The 17,668-nt window shown below is 41.4% G+C and overlaps 1 protein-coding gene across 2 annotated transcripts in view; it reads right to left on the minus strand.

The window, feature by feature from the left end:
• Osbpl10 (oxysterol binding protein like 10) overlaps window positions 1-17,668 on the minus strand; it is a 266,818-nt gene that overhangs the window by 217,110 nt on the left and 32,040 nt on the right. The gene's annotated exons all lie outside the window — the stretch shown is intronic.

A 17,668-nucleotide genomic window follows, 5' to 3' on the forward strand; every position in this document is an offset into this window, starting at 1 on the left:
GAACGCACCCGCTCTGGCTGCCAGATTCAGATAGGTCAGGAGATTCGCTTTGCCCAGATCTGATGAAGCGCAGCCTCCAGGCATCAGAGGATGCGCTACCTGCAGAGGGCCCCGCCCCTCAGCCTGGCATTCAGCTTTGGTGGGAAAGGAAGTTTACTGGAGTGGTCAGTCCTTATTTTTTAACTTTCCAGTTATACCTAGAACTTTCCAATTATACTCTTTCCTAAAGATTAGTCATTATCCACGCTATCTTTTTATTTTAAAAATTTCTACAACAGCCAGATATGAGGTGGTGCACATCTGTAATTGCAGCAACTCATGAGACTGAGGCAGGTGGATAGCAAATTCTAGACCAGAGAAGACAATAAAATGAGACCGTGTCTCAAAATAAAATTTAAAAAGGTGGGTGGCGGGGTAGGGATGCAGCTCAGTGGTACACCACTTGACTAGCATAGACAAGGCTTTGGGATCAATCCCCAGCACACTCACAAAATCCTAGAATGGTGCCTTGCACATAGATGTTCAAGAAGTGTTCTTCAAATAATGAATACAGGAATGAATAGTAATTATAATTTATAGGATTTAAATATCTATATTATATGAAAAAATAAAAATGAAAAGCATAGTCTTTCATTCAAGTAACTTGAAGAAAAAGATGTTTAAGAAAACCAAATATCATACAGATGCTAATTCACAATAAGGGAGACAGTTAGGGAAGAAAAGAGGTACTTTGTATTAGACAGAAGGGAGCACAGGGAGGGGAAGGCATATGGGAGTAGGAAGGATAGTAGAAAGAATCAGACATTATTACCCTATGTGCATATATGCTCACATGATCAGTGTGATTCTACACTATGTACATCCAGAAGAATGAGAAGTTATATTCCAGCCGAGCACGGGTATGCATGCCTCCCAGTGGCTTGGGAGGCTGAGGCAGGAGGATCACAAGTTCAAAACCTGCCCCAGCAACAGCGATGCACTAAGCAACTCAGTGAGACCCTGTCTCTAAATAAAATACAAAACAGGGCTGGGAATGTGGCTCAGTGGTCCAGTGCCCTTGAGTTCAATCCCCAGGCCAAAATAAAATAAAGATTTTAAAAAAAGAAAAAGTTATATACCATTTATGTATGGTGTGTCAAATGCATTCTACTGTCATGTTAACTAAGTAGAACAAATAAAGGAAGAAAATAAGGAAAACCGAATATCATTATTTAACATTAACAACAGTTGATGCTAAAATAATCCACTTGCCTAGAATTTCCATCTCCAATCATATGCTTATTGCCACCCCCATCCCCACCTCCCAGTCTCCCCATGACTTAGTGCTGTCATTTGGATGTGGTATTTCCCCCAAAGGCCTATATGCTAGAGGCTTGGTCCCCAGCCCTGGGTAGAATCTTTAAGAGGTGGAGCTAAGTGAGACATCCTCAGATTTCTGGAGGACATAATTTTGAGGGGGATTGTAGGACCCTGGTCTCCCACCATAGGGGCACAACACAGACCCAAAACAATGGAACTACTTAACCATGGACCAAAATCTCTCAAACTGTGAGCCAAAATAAGCCTTTTCTCTTATAAATTGACTGTCTCCGGTATTTGCCACAGTAAAGAAAAGCTGACTAACACACTTAGGTCTTTTTCCTCATTTCCCAGATGGAACTGCCTCAAATTCAGTAGCCTAAGTAATTTGACTTCCTTCATCTCAAATGGAATACAAACGGCTTAAGTACCTTGCCACTGCTTTTTCTGATAATGGCCTTAACAATAACAGTGTAAGAAAAAAATAACAATGTTAGAAGTCATACAATTCACTTTATTGACGTAAGTTTCTGTTTCCCCATTACGTGAATGTAATAAACAACCTATCTCCCCAAATCCACAGGAAATCTTGTAGAGTTTTAGATTACACCGAATAAAAATAAGTGAGTCTACACAGAATAAATATGTCACTCTACTCTTTTCTTAACTACCTTTGTTTTTCTACCTGAATACTAAAGGAGATGACATACTCTCAATATCATGAAGAGGCAATTTAATATTAAAGATGCTGCCTCTCCTCCATCTCCTACTTTTTGGTGTCAGCAAAAAGTAGAAATCAGAAGTTAAAACAGTTTACTTGAGAACAAGGAACTATGTGGATTTTCAAAGTCATGTTAATATTTTTTTCTGAAAAAATGTCCTTATTAGAGATAATCAGAGTATTATTTCATATTAATCAAAGGAAAATAAACTCACCTTTAAGGGTGGTAGAAATATTTTTATTTGTGGTGATGGTTTAGCAAACCATATACATTTATCAAAACTCATCAAACTATACAGACAGGGGCTGAGGTCCAGTCCTTGGCAGAAGCCTTTGGTAAATTCTCAGTCCCTGCAGCTGTGAGATGAGGCTGCACCCATTTGCTAAGGTTCAAGAACATTCTGATTTTATACTCTAAAGACATTAAATGTACTTTAAATGTCTTCTAAGGAAAAAGAAAAAAAAAAACACTGAAATTATTTTATCAGAAAATGGTTAAACACTATAAGAAAATCCCAGGAAAACCAATTTACAGAACGAAAGCAATCACGGGGTGTTCAATCAAATTACAAAAGACTTCCGACTTTACACAAAGCATTCACATTAGGAGAGTCCCTAGGACATTCAGGTACTGGCTTACAGAACATTAATTTTAAAAGGAAAGAAGAGAGAAAAAGTGTTAAATGCTATAGTCAAGAATAAAACCATTCAAAAGAAACTAAACACCTCTGATATTACGATGGAAATAAATGTACATCGGAGTAGATTTACCTATAAATTTTTTAACAATTCCACTGTGTAAAGTGTGTGAATAGGCTAATAAAACCATCTTGGGTTTTTTTTTGTTTTGTTTTGTTTTGTTTTAATCTGGCATAAAAAAGTGCTTTGGTAAGATTCATTTTTTAAAAAAAATCATAAAGCAAAAATTTCTCATGAAAGTGATAAGAAAAGAAGAAAAAGTCAAAATTCAAAACCTAATTTCACACACACACATACACACACACACACACAAATCAGAAAATGCAAAGGAAAAACGCTATTATCTTTCAATTCCTACCCTTTGCAGTACTGGAGATTGAACCCAGGGGTGCTCTGCCACTGAACTACACCCCCAGCCATTTTAATTTTGAGACAGGGTCTCACTAAATTGCTGAGGCTGACCTTGAACTTGCGATCTTCCTGCCCCAGACTCCTGAGTTGCTGAGATTACAGGTGTGCACCACCACACCCAGCTCTATTCATACTTTTTAAGGCTGCATTTCCGAGGCTTTTTTGTAAGTATAAAGAAAGGAGGGGGCATCCATGGTTAAAATAAATGCAGTTACTGCTTACTGCACCACTCTGGTGTGAGCCAGGACTGTATCTGCCTAGTAATAGTAACAAAAACTCAACTACAATGAATTAACCCATCAGGCCTTTTGTTTTCTCTAATAAAATAATCAGTAGAAAATTGGAAAGTCCAATGTTGGTAGCTTTGTGAAACTATGAAGAGTCCCTTCAATCTTGCAACTCTTAGCAAATGGCTTTGCTTTTCCTGGTGTGAGATGTCTTCGGCTCCTTTAGGCAGGAGGAAGATAGCAGGAACAAAGCAAGTGAACCAACATCATTCTATCAACTTTAATCAAGAAGCCAATAGTTTTCCCAGAGCCAGGTGTAGTGGCACGAGCTGTAATCCCAGCAGCTCCAGAGGCTGAGGCCAAGTTCAAAGCCAGTCTCAGCAACTTAGCAAGGCTCTAAGCAACTCAGTGAGACCCTATCTCTAAATAAAATACAAGAAAAGGCTGGGCATATGACTCGTGGTTAAGTGCCCCTGGGTTCAATACCCAGTACCAAAAAAATAAATAAAATAGTTTTCCCAAAAGCCTCCACCCTGCAGGGACTTCTACTTGTATCTCATTGGCTAGTTCTGTGTCACCTCCAGCAGCAAGAGAGTGGGAGGTGAGAAATTTATTTTCACTTTTTTTGATGCATTGCAATTATAATATTACTGGAATTCATCATTACATATTCACACATGCACACAACATAATTCAGTCAACTTCATTCTCTAATTGGGAGATGAGAATTTTTAAGGAGGTACACTTATCATTCAGAGCAAAACCAGAATTTCATTAAAAGAAGAGAGACTGGATGTTTGGTTAGCAAACTAAAAGGACTATCTCATTTATCTTAGACATTCAAAATGCATATTTGATCTTGAGGGCTCTGCCAAGCTGTGCAGTAAATAAGCCTGTTTAGATTTTCCTTAACACAGAACTTCCCAAACTTAGTGGAATGCAAAACTACTTCCTTTGAACAGCCTGTTAAAACAGCATTCCGTGCAACATAGCTTAGGAATGCTGCTTTGGGAACTCAAGGAAGAAAAAAAAAATCTCGGAGGAAAGTATAATTTGTTTTCTATTTATAAAGGTAAAGGTCTTGCATTTAAGCAAAGGGTTCTGGAAATAAAATTACTAAAGCTATCATAAGTTCAACAAGCTGGCTCTGGGGAATTTTCACTTTTTCTATTCTATCACAGTTCTGGTGAGAAAATCTCTTCTATTTCCCCTTTATGCTTTTTAGAGGTTGGGCTACCCCTCATCTCCTCCTCTTCCTCCTTTCTCAATCCCCAACCTATCACTTCTTCAGAACTCCTGTTTCAGCCTGGCCAAAATGTCCATTCAATAGTCTCTGTCTCACCCATCCTTTGTTCAGACACTCCTGCACAAATTACTTTTCTTTCTTCTCCCGATTTCTTATGATTCCATCCAAACCACGTGGGGCTTAGCATTTATTTTCTGCATCAGTCTTTTCTGTATATATTACATCCAATCTGTATAAAACAACCATTTGATACCTCCTGTCAGCTGTTAATTGACTGCTGTGACAGAATCTATATTACTTCTAAGAGGAAATGTTCATAGTTTTAGGGGGGGGCGGAAATAGGGAAAAAAGCAAAACATAATTTTTCACTCCAATTCTAAAGCTTACAAAGGAAAGCCATTCATCAAAGCCAGTTGCATTGAAATATTTGTTTCTTTTAATTAACTTCAATAATTTAAAAAAAGGGAGAAACTGCATTTTTCACATTTCCAAACACCATCTATTTCCATGGAACACATCTATCTCTCCTTGCCCCCCCAAAAAATGGTTTTCTGTTTCTCCCTCAAAGGAAAAGAAATTAAATAGGTCAAATATATAAAACTCTCATGAAAAAAGCAATACTTCATTTAAGCCATTAAAATGAAATGTGTTTAAACTCCCCAGTGGAATTCCATGCTCTATACTGTGAAAGGTTTATTCTCCGCAGACTTTGAAAGAACCAGAGTGGCCCATCACACCATTTAATGAAGAGAATGAAGAGAACCAAACCCCAAAGAGTCTTCTTACCCTTCTGCTACCTAGAAGCCAGGGGAAAAGCAGCTGAGACTCTTCTCTCCTCTGCTAGATGGGCTTCTACAAAGTCAAAACAACAGGAATCATTCAAGGGTCTTTTAGTGCCAGTTCTTGGCTCCATAGATTCTCCACACTCAGTTGTAATCACTCACAACAGAGGAGGTGCCACCATCTTGCTCCAGGACAGAAATCGGGACAGAATCACCTCCATCCACAATACTTCCCAAAATGCTTCCAGAGAGACCACGGGTCCTCCCAAACCCCAAGGAAACTGAGAACCCTACAGCTACTCAATCCCTGGTGCCTTCCAGCCCATCCAAAGCTTAAGCCCTCCTGACCCCCAACATCTTGCCCACAAAACACTCCCATACTCTAGAACAGCCCTCTGCTCCCATCTTCTTACACCTTTCTCCTATACCCCTAGAACCACCTCTCACCCCAAGCTTTCTTACTCTTTGGCTGAAATATGGAACTTCTGATGGTCACACAGCAGCTTCTTCTCATTCCCCAAAGCAGGTTCCAAAATAAGACTCCTCCATTCTTGTGTGAAAATCCCCACTCCCTCTCATTCACTGAAGACCTTGTCCATGGCTCAGCCCTCCCTTGGTACCAAGTCCAGCGGTCAAGTCTGAATACCTTAGGATCCACCAAGCAGGATGCCTAAATGGTTCCTTGCCCTCACTCTATAACTTCATCCTGACTTTCCCCGTTGCCATACAGAGCTTCTTCCCCACCCCACACAGCACCCCTACATCCTGCTCCACATCCTTCATCCTGTATCAACTCTGGCCCCTTCAAAACTCTCTCAGAGCTTCTCCTCTACACCAGCTCTTCCTTCTCAGCGGATTCTCCACGTTGGTCCCCTCTGTTTTCTCCTCCTCTGACATATTCTTTTGTCTTCACCAACTTTTTCCTCCATCCTAACATCAACAGCTGACTGGCCAACAGCTCAGCTCCACACTCCCATACGTATACCCAGCCAACCAAATCCCAACCTGGATCTTTCTACCCATCATCATCTCTGTTCCTCTCTCCAGCAGGGCATCAGAGTTGCTGCTGCTTCACAGCCCTGCCAACACTTGTTGATAAGACTCTCTTATTTTTGTTGATGATCTGGGATGCTCTGTCATTGTGGCCTTAATAGCATTCTCTAAGAAGTAGTAAGGTTGATTTAGCTTGATGAGTTTATTGGCGATCTTGTTTCTCCATCTGAGAGAAGCCTCATTTTATCATTTGTCCTTTTTCTACTAGACTGCTTACCCTTGTCTTACTGATTTTGTTTTTTTGAGCCGGGATCTCCCTATGTTGCCCTGGCTGGTCTCAAACTCCTGAACCTAAGTGATCCTCCTGATTCAGCCTCCCAAGCACTGGAGTTATAAGCATGTGCCTTATGCTGGCTTTGTCTTACTTATTTTTCTTTTTTCAGTGCTGGGGATTGAATCCAGGGCCTCATACATACCAGGCAAGTGCTCTACCACTGAGCCACATCTCAATGCTGATTTTTAGCAGTGCCTCAACATAGTCCAAAACCAAATACTGTGTCAGTTTTGATGTGTCCAGTGTCTCCTCCTAGTCTGTGGGTCCTTCTTCCCCACTTGGTCACCTCCAGCCTCTGTTACCTTCTCCAAGGTGACCACCACGTACCCCATTTCCTCCAGGCCAGATCTCTCTTGTGGCCTCCAGATCAAAGAGCCAACTGCCTCTTGGTCACCCCCCTGCCTGCAGCACCTCAAACTCAACTCATCCCAAATTAACCCCTCATTCCAGTCCTCCTCAACCATGTGCCTCAGGGCAAAACATGGCCTTCCATTCTCAGGACCCCAGATCCTTTTTCCTCTCTCATGTCCATTCCCTTAGTCAACTTGTTGTGTAAAGGGATATTTTCCTTTCACTCCTGCCCATACTCAGTTATTCTATGCTGAACACCCTCATTTCTCGCTGGGATTGTGCATATGTCCTCAAAAAAAAAAAAAAAAAGACTTAAACAAGAATGTCCACAGCAACTTTATTCATCAAAGTAAAAAGAGACAACACAAATGGTCCTCAACAGACGAATGGACAAACTGTGGTGACCCATACCGTGCAATACTACTCAGCAAGAAAAAGGAACTACTGCTGATAAATATGACAAAGGGCACGTGTGAGGCACTGGGTTCGATCCTCAGCACCACATAAAATAAATAAATAAATAAAGGTATTGTCTCCATTTACAAGTTAAAAAAAAAAATAAGGGCGGAATATGTGGCTCAGTGGTAAAGCACCCCTGGGTTAAATCCCCAGTTTAAAAAAAAAAGAGAGAGAGAGAGAGAGAGAAAGAAAGAATGCATGAATTATGACTAAATTATATTTTTATATTGTGTGCATGAATACATGTAACAATGAATATCACTGTTATGTATCATTAAAAAAGCAAAAAAAAAAAAACAGAATAAAAAGCAGTCACAAAAGAAGAGATTATGATTCCACTTACATGAAATATCTAGAACAGGCAAATTCACAGAGACAGAAAGTAAACTAAAGGATACCAGGGGCTGGAGAGAGGCAAGGGGAATTATATCTCAAAGTTACCTTGTTTTAGAATTATATAATTAATTAATTTTTACATTTTAAACTCTGTTTGACATTACTGCTAGGAAGGCAGATGGGTACGACTTCTATAGGTAAGAGTTTTTATGGGTCATGAAAAAGTTTTGGGAATACATAGGAGTGATGGTTGCACAACAATTGTGCATATAACTAGTGCCACTGAATGATACACTTAAAAATGGCTACATGAATGGCTGGCCATAGTGGCGCATGCCTGAAATCCCAGTGACTCAGGAGGCTGAGGCAGGAGGATCACAAGTTCAGGGCCAGCTTCAGCAACTTATCAAAACCTTGTTTCAAAATAAAAATTTTTAAAGAAAGGGCTGAAGATGTAGCTCAGTGGTAAAGTACTCCTGGGTTCAATCCCCAATACCAAAACATAAATAAATAAATAAAAAGTAAAAAAAAAAATTAAAAAGACTACATGCAGATGTTTTATATATGTTAGCATAATAGAAAAATTCAAAACAGAACAAAATCATGCTAGCCAGTTGTACTGTGTGTTTGCTCTGAATGACAGAGGTTGTCACTTTTGGGTCCATTTATTTCGCTTTTCACTTTTCATTTTTACCCCTGTAAATACACCTGCAGTGAAATGGGTTGTTTTGAAGGTTTCAGGTGCCAGGGTCAGACACTGACAACGGAGCAGGTGGTTAATGAGGCATCTAGGAGGGTTTAAAAAACATTCATGAGGGGAAATCTGTCACCTCTTTTAAATATGGAGCCATTCACTGAATTCTTGACTGGGAGCAGGAAGAAAGAGAAGCGTGGTGTTAACCAGCACTGATGATCATTCTGGAATGTTTAAGAATGTCCTGGCAAATCAGATAGCACTTGGAAGAAATACAGCCAGCACTTTTTTGCTTTGGAGATTTATTTGGCAGCAAGAAGTGCTAAAAGAAGATCTTTACTTATATTCTCTGCTTCCTGATATTTAAGATTCATTTCACTTGCAATTTAACACTGGTCTATTTTCTTTCCCTTATGAAGTCTGTGTCCCTCTGAGACATCAAGGATGGCAGTTAGCTGAGACTGTTCTCTTAAAGGTGCTTCTTAGCAATCCATCTAAAAATGATTATGGAAAGCAAGAAATTGGGGCCAGCAGGGCTCTTGGAAATGGGCAAGCAGCCAGATCCCTCTTGGGGGAGTTTGAGGTGTCTAGACTTGGTGCATTTGAACTTTTGGTTCGTTTCCAGATTATTGTTTGGCTCCTCGCTGCTTCTGTTGGAATTTACACAATTCAGGAAGGTTTGTTGAACTAACCCTTCACTCTCCTTAAATCAACTGAAAAAGTGACCAGTTTTATATCCATCAAAGACCCTTCTCTTGGCTGAGTATGCCTTCCCTGAGATTTATTTATTTACCCAAGATGATTTCCATTTTCCTTTGATCTCAGCTTTTGGAGTAAGAATGAGCAGAGTCTGTCTTCGTCTTCCTTTTTGATTGCAGTCAATCTCGATACAACATAGTCTCCTGTATATATGTGATTACTTGAAGTATTACATATAAAATATTGACTTCATTTTCCTTTGAAGTTGTTTCCTTAAATATTGATATTGCAAGTGTCCATCCCTCTGTGTTTAGCCTGGGGAGAACACATTCTTTTTTAATGTTTCACTCATTTACTGAATAAATGTTCATGGAATACAGCACCATCCTTAACCCCTGGTGTAACCAGCAGCAAATAATACACAGACTCTGGGCCCTGGGAGTTTCCATTCTGCAGAGGCAGATGGACAACTGAATTTCAGAGTTAAAGGGGCTGTGGTGTTGATCAGTACAGGGAACCGCAGAAGCCCAAAGGGGAGACCTTAACGCACCTTTGGGGAAACTTATGAAGGGTGACATCTGCACCACGTCTTGAAAGACAGTAAGTAGGGCTTGGCCATTTGAAGGGGTGTGTGGTTGTCTAAGCAGAGGGAGGCCAGAGGTGAAGGAGGACCTCATCTGTTGGGAAAACATAATTTTAGTGACAGAAAAGTGTAGCCCATGAGGGAAGGTGAATGACAGGGTTAAGATTAGACTTTGGAGAGGTAAATAGGAATGACATTCTAAAAGCCTTTGGCCTGACATCATGGGGCTCTCAGGAAGAAAAAAAAAATCTAAGAAGGGAAATGAGTTTTGAAAGTTGTTGTCATTCATGTTGTCACTACCCCAAACCAGACAGAAGACACTGCCTTTACCCCAGATAGTTCCCCCACACTCATTTCTAGTCAGTCCCCCGACATCTAGAGCCACTTTCTGGTGTTCACTGAGCCACCACCCCAGCACCCCAGCCCTTATTTTGAGACAAGGTCTCACCAAGTTGCTAAGGTTGGTCTTGAATTTGCCATCCTCCTGCCTCAGCCTACCAAGTCACTGGGATTACAGGTATATGCCATAGCTCCTGGCTTCATAAATTATTTCTTGGGCACTTCTCTGATTACTATTTTAAGATATCTTACTACAAGTAGAGTCACTGGGCCAAACAAGATGAACATTCTTTTAAGGCTGTTGATAAAGATTATGCATTTATCTTCCATAAAAGTCTTACCCATCTGCCTTCCTCGTAGTAATGTCAAACAGATTTTAAAATGTAAAAATTAATTAATTACATAATTCTAAAACGATGCAATATAAAAGAACTGCTTCCAAACTGACAAATCATGTAATAACAGTGTCCTTTTCTGTTAAATGTTGTGACCAGGCCGGATGACCCAAGGCTTTAGATGTCTAGGCAAATGTCAAGTTCTCAAATGACAATCCATTTCTTAAATAGTCAGGCCTGCTAAAGCTTTACCCACTTACACACAGACACGTAAAGAGAAAGATTTCTAGAAAACCGCCTCTCAGCTCCCAATTTTCCACTCTTGCGTTCATCCAGGCTACAGAAATGAATGGGCAACTCTGATACTTAAGTTAGGGAAAGTCCCAGGCCTTGGGTTTGGGCAGTTCTACCCTCTACTAACAAACACATTTTTTAAAAAATGGCAATTTCTAAATGCAAAAAAAAAAAAGGTATAGACCTTTGGGATGTCCCCAAGCCAGTACACTGATCATGTGAAAAGAAGGAACCACACCCAAAAGAGAAGCTCCAGAGTCACTGAGGGAGGAAGGAAGTTACCCAAAATTCCCTCCTTCCCCAGTCAACGGGTGTCACCTTCCCACCTGCTGAGCAGGTACTAGGAACAGGGCATGATGTTGGGAGGTTTGGTGAGATCTACAAATGAACAACACATTAAATCAGCGCCTAAATGAACCTAGCAGGCCAGGGAAGGCCCCAGTGGAAATACTCCACATGCTGAGCAGAGGGTAACGGCCAGGGAAGAGTGGCGGGAAGGGTGTGGCTGAGGTCCAGTTCTCCAGAAGCAGAGTGTGCTGGGGGGACTTCTGTGCAAGCAAGTGCTCCAGGAGTGCTCTCAGGAGAAGCAGAAAAGGTGAAAGAAGCTGCACAGAAAAAAGGAAGATGGGGACTGACATAAGCCCATCCTCAGGCTAGTCCCTCAGAGTGCTCTGGAGGAAATACAGCCAGGCTTTGACTGCCGGCAGGTAAGAGGCTGAGCAGAGAGTGCCAAGCCACTGCCAGGAGTTGCCTAGTGACGTCAGCCACTAGGAATAAGGCCACACCTCCTGGCTCAAGGGCTCCACCAGCAAGGTGGAAGGGTGCAGGGTTGAGACGTTAGAAATGAACCCTTGCAAGAGTCAAAGGACCCGGGCAGGGCACCCACAACATTGGCTACATGGTCCAATGCAGGTGTCCACAAGAACAACCCGTGGGTAGGGCAAGAGGGAAGGACTGTGTACCATGATGAGTCTTTCCATCTTTTCCCGCCCCTGGACGCTGGCCAGGATCTTAAAAAATTCATCTCCACAAGGGGGCTGACCACCTTTGAAATGCCCTGAGCACAGAATGCGGTTTTACAACCCGGGCTGCAGGCAGGCTTCTGGCTGCTGGGTTCATTATTCCCTATTAAAGCTGCAGCCTGCAGTCCCACCTGCCTTCCACCCAGGAGCGCTTGTAGCCTCAGAGTCAATTTCTATGACCACACTCAAGCCATAAACGGGCCGTCATCCTCGGTCATATAACTGACAACCTTCCTCCCACGTTTATGGCACCTTTTATGTTCACTTTATAAAGTTTCATGTTTTACTTCCCAGATTTCATTGTGTGCACTCACCGCGCCCCAGGAGGGGTGGCTAAGCAGTGTTAATTTCCCAGGAAGTTTCTCTCTGCCTCTTCTTTCCACCAAAGCATGGCTAAGAAATTGGAAAAGGGCCCCTGAAGAGATTTTCTGCATGGGTGTACAATGTGATCCAAGCCATTCAAGAAGGGATGGACTTGAGAACTTCAAGTGGAGCACCCCCACCCACAACACCTATCTTAATGTATTTAGAGGGCATATCTATGGAATCCAGACAAATTTTAAAGTAACAAAATTAACCTTGTAATAAAAGTGTTGAGAGCCACAGCAGAACCTGCCCCAGCAAATTTCCAGCTGATTGTCTCAACGGCCCCAGCAAACTTCCAGCTGATTGGCTCATGGAGGCCCCAGCAAACTTCCACCTGCCAGCTGATTGGCTCCTCTATGGTGATGCTCACTGGGCTGTTCCCCCCCCCCCCCCCCCCCGCCCTTTCAGACCACAGAGCTGCTCATTGGGGGACTCTTTTGGCTCCGCCCACGCGACCCAGCCAATGGCCTCAAGAGCGGGAGGAGTGGGGGTTGAGAGGCTGGCTGGAAGCTGGTGGTGGCAGTTGGGCTCTGAGGGAATTATTGAAGAGCTCCCGTGGTGGGGTGTGTGTTCTAAAAATAAGGTTTGTTTTTGCTTGACAAGTGGCTGGTGAATTGTGCCCAGGCAGACTGCTACATAAAAGACTACCTGGTTATTCAGGGTGAAGGGAGCAGGTAATTGGCTAAGGTGCCAGAGAAATTCCTGAATCCTCAACCAAGTCCAAAAGGAAATAAATACTCAAACCAATTAACTCATTAATTATGATGCACACTATGATTTAACTTATAGACCAAGCTTCTGTCAAAATGCTAAAGGGGTACTTGGGGGTAAGGAAGTTCCAGGTTGATTTCTTAACCAATGCAAATTGGCCTCAATTGTCTTTCCTAACCACAGTAATTATTTCATGAAAGCAGTACCAATCAACTAAAAATTAGCGAATCAAAAGTTAAAATAGAAACAGCTAACCTTTATAGTTCACCCTCCATGTGCCTGGTACAGTGCAAGGAACGGAATGCATACATTATTCTCTGTTCTCATGAAAACACTGTACAATACAGGAACTATAAAAAGATATTGGGTTCCTACCTCACACCATACTCAAAGATCGAGACAGACTAAAGACTTATTTGAGAAAAGTAAACTTTTGAAAATTTCAGCAGAAGTTTCGAAAACATCTCTATAGCTAACTATAAAAGAAAATACTGCCACATTAAAATTAAGAATTTGTTGCCCTGAGGTGCTATCTGTGAACTGTCTTGGTTGGATCACAACTGGGAGATCCTCTCAGTGAAAAATTTGAATCATCAGTTCTGCTGTGGGGTGAAGTAGCAATTTGAGAGTCTGCAAAAAAATTTAAGAGGTCTCTGTGCAAGTCCTACTTATGTATGCTCATGTTAGTTTGCTAGTATCTGAAAAGGTCCTATCAGAAGGAATAGCTATTTCTGACCATGAATGGAGCCACACACAGCACAGTTAAACATCATGAAAAAGAGATAAGAATTTCTGTTTTTCAAAAGCATCAAAACTAAAGTAAAAACACAAACTATGAAGTAAGAAAAGATATTGACAACACATATATCCAAAAAAGAATAAGCATGCACAATATGTAAAGAATTCCTAAAACCAATGTGAAAAAAAAAAAAAGACAAAAAACCTAACAGATAACTGAGCAAAGGATTCAAGCTGGGATTTCTCAAAAGAGGAAGAAAGAATGAACCTTGAGCATATGAAGATCCACTTTCTTTCCGATAATCAGGGATAAAAACGCCAAGGGGATACCATTTATAACCACTGCTTTGTGTAAAATTAAGGAGTCTTACAGTATCAAAAACAGAAAAAGATCTCAAACAATGGGAATGCTTATACTGTGCGGGTAGGCATTAAACTGGTACCCCCACTTTAGAAAACAATAGCATAATCCTGTGAACTTGGGCATCTAGATACAATTAAGCTGAACAATCCTATTTGCACATAAATATAACAGAGAAATCCTGGTACCTCTGTAGGGGACGCACAAACTAACACAAGCACGGCAGCAGTAGTGCCCACAGGGCAAGACTGAACACCTAAACACCATCACCAGGAGGAAAAGTGGTGGCAGGGTCACACAAAAGAGGGCTGTTCAGCATCAAGGCCCAATACACCACAGCGAAGCACAGTCACAGGGAGAAAATTTGAAACCACAATGAGAAAAATAGAAAAAAAAAAAAAAAGCAGTTTCAGAAACACTATATATAACCTGCCTTTTTGGTTTTTGTTTTGTGTTGCTTTTTCTGGTACCAGGGATTGAACCCAGAGATGCTTAATCATGAGCCACACCCCAGCCCTTTTTTTAACTTTTATTTATTTATTTATTTATTTATTTATTTATGGTGCTGGGGATTCAACCCAGGGCCTTGTGCATGCGAGGCAAGCACTATACCAAATGAGCTATATCCCCAGCCCTTTATTTTTTTATTTTGAGACAGGGCCTATACTAAGTTGCTGAGGCTGGCCTGGAACTTGCGATCTCCTGCCTCAGCCTCCTGAGCCACTAAGGTTACAGGCATGCACCACAGCACCTGGCACGACCTACCTTTTTGAAAAACATAGAAAACTGGAAAACAAAACTACATGACATATAGGGATAATACATATTTTATATGTCTATGTTAAAAGAAGTTTATTTATGAAAAGACAAAGGAATGATATACTCAAAATGAAAACATTAGTGGTAGTGGTGACCTGCAAGGGTGGAGGAAGGGATTACTTTGGAAAAGAACAAGTGGGCAGAGGAGCTACTCCTGATCATCATCCCTCCTGGAAGGAATGGTGAGCTCCTAGTCATGCTCATAATGTTTCTTAATATGCTTTGCAACATACATAATTGCATATATTCTCTTGTATAAACCAAATATTATATTTTTTAAAGAAAAAAAAGGTAATCGGATCTTACCTGTTCGTTCTATGACACTCTAAAATTACAAAAACAGAAACAATAAACAAATGATGGTTTCAATTATATGATTATGAACTCAACTTATATTTAAACTACATAGAGTATTTCTTAGTACTCACATTTTAATGATAAGGAAACTTGAGTTTTAGAAAGGAGATAATTTTACACATCCAGTTAAGTAAACATGACAAAGCTGAGCTTTTAATTAACTTAGAAATCCATGTTTTTAACACTAGGTTAAACTGCTAAGGTTTCCACCAGGGAAAGAGAAAAAAAAATCTAGAAATAATTCACAAGATTCAGGAATCCTTGCCTAAGACCCATTTGGCATGCAAGGGGTCTTCTTATAGAACCCTTCTTGTCATCTGTACCCTTCTTGTCATCTGCGTCATCCAGGAAAGAAATGAGCATCACTGATTGAGGATTTCTTGGCTTTAAAGTTGCATTTATTTACATCTTAACATATGATTATGTTAAACAAAAAAAAAAACAACAAAATACTTTAAAATTCAATGAAATTTGCAACTTATAGAAACCCCATGGCAGCCAGGGGCGGTGGTGCACACCTGTAATCCCAGCTGCTCGGGAGGCTGAGGCAGGAGGATCGTGAGTTCAAAGCCAGCCTTGGCTAAAAGCGAGGAGTTAAGCAACTCAGTGAGACCCTGTCTCTAAATAAAATACAAAATAGGGATGGGGATGTGGTTCAGTAGCAGAGTGCTCCTGAGTTCAACCCCTGGTACGCACTCCCCACTGGGAGAAGAGAAGAGAAGAGAAGAGAAGAGAAGAGAAGAGAAGAGAAGAGAAACCCTATAGCAAAGCATTTTGTTTTATTTTATGAATGCAAATTAAGAATCCTGTTGTAAAGTTTTTTTTTGTTTTTTTTAAATGCCTCAGCTCACACTGTGCTGAGGAGTGAGTGGTCCTCAACAAGGCACATCCAGTCACGTGCTTGGAGTAGATCTGTTTCCTGGTTCTGTGCTTTCTTGCTTCCAGCTTCTGAGCCTTTTCCACTCCCCCACCTCCACTTCCCAGAGTCCATGCTTCCTCTCTCACACCTCTAGTTCTCAACGAAATGGATTTTCCTCCAGATAGAGCCCTGCACTGAAGCGCAGACTGGGTGCTTCATCACACTCTCCGAAAGCACTCAGGATGCTGCATCCAACACCTGTCCCCTGAGGCTCATCCTAGCCCATCAGCTCCCTGGGATGGGGCTGCAGCTACACTCCTCCTCACTGTGCTTCCAAGTACAGTACAGCAGAGGTTAAGCAGTGCCTGAGTGAACCACTGAATGAAGGAATGGTCATGCGACCATGTGAAATCCATCCCCATAAAGGCAGGAGAGGGAACATAGGATAACTGGAAGAATGTGGCACCTGGAATCAGAATGTCCACTTCAACATCAGTTGGCTCAGCTAAAATAGCACTGAAACCTCCCTGCCTTGATGCTACTGTTGCAGAATATCAAAGACTGAATAATTTATTAAGGATAGAGATTGATTTCTTAAAATTCTAGAGGCTGGAAAGTTCAAGATCAAGAGGCTGGCATCTCATAAGGACCTTCCTGCTGCATCACATCATGACAGAAGGTGTCACACAGTGAGACAGAGCCCAGCATCAAGCCCGTTCATAACATTATTAATCCATTCATGGGGCAGAGTCCTCCTGACCTAAACACCTCCCATTAGGCCCCACCCCCCAGCAGTGTTGCACTGAAGATTAAATTCCCAGCACATGCTTTGCAGGGGCACATTCAACCCACAGAAACAGTTATTTCCGTTAGCAATGATAATGTCCATAAAAAAAAAATGGGTCCCTGAGGTACTGATTTTAAACTATAGCTACACACTAGAACTGCTGGCTGAATGGGCCCACATTCTGATTCAGCTGGTCAGGACAGAATCTAGTGGTAGTATTTCTGAGTATCTTCCCTGATACATCCTAATGTGCAGGCAGGTTCCAGAACATCTGCACAGCACAGAAACAAAGAAGGATATAAGCTTTGCTGTGTCCAGCTCTCAGCTGCCACACATCATATTATTTAACAACTCCCCCTGCTAGCATGGGCACTGCCTCCTCATTATCAAGAAGTGGCCATTCTTTACCAATCCTCTTCCTTCTTACCCTCAACATGTTAACTGCCTTCAAAAGAAGATCCACCTCAACTACCTATGGCTGGGGATGTAGCTCAGTGGTAGAACACTTGCCGAGCATGCTTGAGGCCCTGGGTTCAATCCCCAGCACTGCAAAACAAAACTATCTAAACCGTTGGATAAGTCATTATCCATAAATATCTTTAAACTCAGTTATGTGTGTGAGAGAAAGAGAGAGAGAAGTTGAGAGAGAAATGGAGGAAAAGGGAAAGAACTGGAGATAAGAGATAATTTTCCATTAGAGAGTTCAGCAGCCTCAATGTTCTGGTTAATTCCTTTATACAAAAGCTAAACACAAGATTGTTTACAGCTCCAGCTGTTGCAGCTGACTGTCCCTATAATATCTAGCATGGACCAAGCATAAGAAAATCCTCAACAACAAAAATCATT

The sequence above is a fragment of the Marmota flaviventris genome, chromosome 1, assembly GCF_047511675.1.
Source record: "Marmota flaviventris isolate mMarFla1 chromosome 1, mMarFla1.hap1, whole genome shotgun sequence".
NCBI classification, from domain to species: domain Eukaryota; kingdom Metazoa; phylum Chordata; class Mammalia; order Rodentia; family Sciuridae; genus Marmota; species Marmota flaviventris.